The following is a 6,000-nucleotide window of genomic DNA, read 5'->3' on the forward strand; positions in this document are numbered from 1 at the left end:
AAATTGGATTTGCCATTATTAAATATAAAGCATTTGCATCCATAGATATTTTGGTGGGAAAGGTTTGGAGTTCTACCTTTTAAAAGCTCGTATAATATTTTATTCAATTAGATTTAACGTACACCATATTTAGAATATAGCATGTTGTATTTAATGCCTTATCCTGGAAGTATTTATATAGCCTATATTCATTTAATTTGGCTATATCTACTTCTACGAAGGTCCTATTCTTTCTCTCTACTATGTCATTTGGTTAGAGAGTACTAGTTGTAGAAAAGATGTGGTCTATCCCAACCTCTTGATAAAAGATTCAAATATTTTATTTTCAAATCTCCTCCATGGTTATTATGAATGGTGGCAATAGTGCAACATAACTTCCTTTGAATCCAATTGAGGAAATAAACTCATCAAATGAGTCACTTTTACTATCTATGTACTTGACCTAAGTGAAACTAGTGTAGTCACCTACAATAACAAACCGGTTATTCGTCCGGCAGTAGTTATTATCGTCGCGTTACTGATGGCTTAAACCACTGGTATTAAGTGATTTTGTTTCGACGGCCCTAACTGCCAAAACACTGCCAGAAAAAGCCCTAAAATAACACATCCTAGCCTTTCATTTCATTTGCTCACAACTTCTTCTCTCTCCCTTCTGACAGTCGCTCTATCTCTGCAGCCCTCTCGCGCGATCGAGATGCTCCTCCAGCCACCGACATTCCCCCTCCGGTCGCTGATAAGCCCCCTCCGACCGAAGATCTTGACTCCGGCCCGACATCAAAGCAAGGCCGAGGATCTTGCCAACTCCTTCGTGAATCTATTGTCTGCGTAGGTTTGCATTTTTTTTTCTTTATTTTTTTTCAAATCCATTTTAGCTTCATGGACTGAATGGAGTATATGTGTTAAGAATGAGGGGTTTAAGATGTGGCTCAATTTGGAGGTTGGTTTTAGTTAGGGTATGTGTTGAAATATCATTCATAGCACTCATCTCATACACAATGAACCTACACCTCTTGTCATTACACATAAAACACATAATAAAGATATAATTTCTTCTCTATATTTTTATTGCTCTCTTGGCTATGGTAAGGCATTCATCACACTAAGCAATTTAAGGGACATCTATAAACTCTAATTCTTAATTTAATAGTGAGGTATATGTAAAAAATTCTTCTAAAATATCCTCTAATAGATCCTTAGTTTCTTTTAAAAATAGGATGTGACTATGCATTGATCCTATAAATGATCTTTTTGTGACATTTGAAAAGGATATTTTGAAACTCCCTTCAAAAGAAGCTTTGTACATGTAGGTTGTACTAGAAGAAAATATTGATTTAACAATAGACCTTTAGGATGAAGGGCTAGGGACTTGACTCTTAGATCAAGAAGCGATAAATTTCTCTTTTTGTTTAATTAGCAAAGCATGATGAAACATTTTCTCTAAGATTTTGGGGATCGAATAATTAAACCTCATTCTTGAAGTTGGCCCTAAGTATAATGAAAAATTTGTTCACCAAATGCTAATTACTATTAACAAGTTAATTATAGAAACTAGATCTTTAAACATGTTTAGATATTAAATAACCATGAAACTACCCTACATTAAAGTTTGATAATTTCCCATGCAATTTTTTATCATGATGTTTAGGATAATAGTTGGCTCTTAATCTTTCTTTTATTTTACTTTAGGTGAGGACAATTCTTCCTAGAAGTATGTATGAAGATAAATGAGAAGGAAAGGATACACAGATTAGAGAAAAATAATAATAAATGCATTTTCAAAGTAAATTTAAGATTAAGATAATTTTCAATTGAGAAGGGATTTATTAAACCCTTATGTTCCAAGCTCTCATTAAACAATTTTAATCATTTTAACAAAATTATATTTGACATAAAAGTATAAAACATTTTCATGTAATTTTAAATAGAAAAAATCTAAAATAATCACCCCTCATGTCTTTAACCAAGTTGCTACAAATTTTCAAAAATAAACTTCTAATGCTTATTATAATTAGTTAACAAAGAAACAAATGAAAATGATTGAATATTTTACATGAGTTAGGATAAGACTTATTGATCCCACCTTAGTGGGATTCTTTTTTTAAATCTTTTCTTGAGGAATCTCCTATGATAAAATTTTGATTAATCTCATAATAACCACCCGATGGCTAAGAATGTGCTTATCCGATCAAGGTAGATTATTCAATCATATTAGAAATCAAATGAACCTTTATATATTTATGTATATATGATTTGTCCTTAATTTTTTGTAGATTATTGTGTGGTTGAAGGTAGTCAAACACTCTCTCTTCTAAGTTGAAATCTACAATGTTTATTATTTTATGTTCCTAATCATATTAGAAATCAACCCTTATCCACTCTCTCTCTACTGTCGATGATTCTTGTTGCTGATTTAACACCCTCAAGATTTTATAAATCTGGATTATAATGTCATGTCCGCGCCATACTATAAGCCAGAGGGTTGTAGCACTGCGAGAAGATATGTTATTAATAAAAAAATTAACCTGCAACTTTAATCCTTCAAGGCCACCTACTCATAAGATTTGTAATATCATAATGAACAAATATGATGCTCCTTACTTATCATGGAAGAAGATCCTAAAGGATATTAGGGATATGTGGTTTGGAGAATTTCAGGTATACTTATTTGGCATGAATTTAAATATTTGATTTAATTTGTATTAATATTTTTTGTTATGCTTATATTTTTTATAGAAAGAATTTGTATTTTAATGAAACTCATTCTAATATTAAGATATTTTATGGATTTAATCACTCAGGATGATTTTGTACGAGCTCAAAAAAGTCATCAGTCATTGGTGAGAGATAATTTTCAGGATCAACCCAGTATTCTAAGTATCATACATGGTCAGATATTGTTAGAGGAATGTAGGGGGAGGGTATATGGCTTGGGTTTGTAAGGCTATGCTTATAAGGGCAGCTCAGCATTTTATGATCCTAGTAGAGCTGAAGAAAGTGTAAGCTAGAGTGTTGCAGTGCTGACGAGAGAGATAGAAGAGATGAGAAAGGTTCAAAATGAGATGCAGACAGAGCTGCGATCCTACAAAGATGAAAATTAAAAGAAGAAAGAGCAAGAACAAGAGCATCCACATGCATCACCAGATAGTGAGGATACGGAGGAGGATTAGTACTCTTTTTTATTTGATGAACTTATAATGGACTTATTATAAACTTAATTGGTTTGATGAACTTATGTGTAAACTTCCAATGAACTTAGTTGGTTTGACTTATTGTTTGTTATGAACTTATTATGAGTTAATTTATTTTGATAAATATATTTGTGATAATTATTGTGATTGATTATAGTGGCGTGTCGCCCATATTTATGAAAATTATTGTATTTTCTATATAGGTTTATAGTTTAGGATGAAAATCAATAAAATAAAGGGGAGGCTGTCTTTTTTTTTTCAGATGCTACAGGTTTTTGGCGGCCAACTAACGGTTTGGTCGTCGGAAACTTAGATACCGGACGGCTTAATTATGGAAGCCATCGGAAGATTACTATTACCACCGGTCATTGCCAGTGGCTTACCGATGATTTACTACTATTCTCCGGTGATACGCCGGTGGTGGCGCCGCTAGTAATTCCTTCGGCCATACCGCCGTTAAACCGTCAGTTCCGGTGCTATACCGGCGGTACAACCGTCGAAAAAATCTAACCTAACAAGCAGTTAAACAGCCAGTTTGTCGCCAGTAAATAACTAGTGGTGACCGGCGTCATGACTGTCGGAACCACACTGGCGGTACTCACCGCCGGTTAACTGCCAGTTACTGAAACCGCTGGAAATACACCGCCGGAAATGGTTTCCTTTGCTGTTTTTACCGGTAGGTTTTAAATCGCCGCAAAGCCACCGAAAGCTTACAAAACTGTTAGAAAGCTTATGATAACCGCCAGAATAAGTCGCCGGTACGGAGTGATTTTTCTATATTGTACATAACTGAGAGCAAAGCAAAATATAAAAAAAGCTAGTCATGATTATACAAAAGTCAAAAGAAGAATACATATACATACTTAGATTAGTTCTTGAACTGATAATTAACAGAATCTTTTGTTCTCTCAAACCCTGAAATAGGAAGCAAAACACTCTATGAGCTACACAACTCAGCAGGCCACATTTGAGCATATCTAAAATTTTAAGTAATTTCATTTATAAAATATGCAGGAAAAATTTAAACGGTATTTCATAATAATCATTTTCATAAACTAAAGTATACTTATAATTATAAAAAAACTTAACTAGTAGTACAAAGAAGTAAATAAACAAACACTTTATATTTTTGAGCTAAGTAACAAAATTGCTTCTTATAACTCCCAATGGCATCACCAAAATAGAAAGTGCTTATAACACTAGAACATGCCTGTATGCATCAGAACATGACTTATAGCCATCAGAACATGTCTTACAGGCACATAAATATGGCATATAACCACTAGAGCATGCCTTATAGACACATGAAAAACATTCTTCTTCTAAACCAAATCTCCTCAGAACTTTTAATTTATTTCAATCAATATGGAACATAATTAATTTAATTATAGCAATTAAAGTATAAATAAATTAATTTCAAATATCATAAAATGTCATAATGTTAGGCAATAGAAACCCTATTGAGCAGAAATGCGCAATTTTAGAATTTAACCAAAATATCAAAGATTGTACAAAACATTGTTTTAAAACTTTAATCATTAAACTACAATATAATTTTTATGAGTCCAAATTAGTTCCTATTCAATTAAAATAGCACCTATTTAATTAAAATAGCATAATTCCCATATCACATATAAACTTTTAACAAAAATATATAAATATTAAGAACAGGTGTCTCTCCAATATGCAGAAAGTTACATAATGAAAATTTCACAAATACAAATCTATTTTTGTTTTTTGATAACAAAAATATAAATTTAATCAACTAATTTTAGAAAACTTTATTTATTTGAAAATGAAGATAGTGAAAATATGATCTACCTCGATCCAAACAATTTATAGAACTGGCTTCACAATAAAAATGGATTGAAGCAGTTCAAATCAAACATTTTCTCTCCTAGTGTCAGCTTCCTCAAGAGGAAGAATGGATAAAATAGTGAAAAATATATATTTAAAATATTAAATTTAACTTGACACTATGGCGCTAGGCGACATTCACCATGACGCACTTTAGAAACTCACAATACTGCCACAACCATTATGCACCAGAGCACTAAATTTAAAATAGATTTCTAAGAACCATTTTGTTGGGGTGTTGCCAAACTTAGTGCCGCGGCACCCTAGGGGGAAAATTGAAATTTCATAAATATGCAAACATACCCTAGAACCCACTCTAGAACACATACAGGTTCTCACATGCATATAAAACACTCTCAGGAAAATATAAAATAGTTCAAAATGCAAAGATTCATGTATTTACCTTTTTAGACTAGGTTAGAATTGGTTGAATTGAATAATAAATATGGAGGTGTTATATGAAATACATGATATGCATATATTTGATATTCATTTAGTCAAATATATATTTTTTGTATATCACAACCATATTGATGAGTATAATGATAGTTGCACTAAATGTATATGATATTATTATTATGTTTTATATGATATGAAATGTCTGTAAAGATAAGAAAGGCTAGTTAAAAATGGTTATTTGATTTAGGTTAGCTAGTCATATGTTACTCTATATAGAAAGGTGGGCCAATAGGCATTCCTTTAAATAAGGTTTGTACTTATCAGGATCGAGTGGAGTGAGATCAATTAGAATTTTTATGTTTTATTTTACTTTTTTTTTGCATTTTTATTTATTCTTTTATTGTCAAGAGTTTGAGATAAAATGATGTACTGATTAGATTGAACTCCTTGCGATTATATATGAATATTGTAAAACGAATGAAATTATAAAGTGAGGAAGAGAATTTATAATTTCTTTCATTGGTTTTTATTATTGAAATATGATTAGTAGCTCTAT

Source organism: Dendrobium catenatum, unplaced genomic scaffold, assembly GCF_001605985.2.
Source record: "Dendrobium catenatum unplaced genomic scaffold, ASM160598v2 fragScaff_scaffold_1089, whole genome shotgun sequence".
Classification (NCBI taxonomy): domain Eukaryota; kingdom Viridiplantae; phylum Streptophyta; class Magnoliopsida; order Asparagales; family Orchidaceae; genus Dendrobium; species Dendrobium catenatum.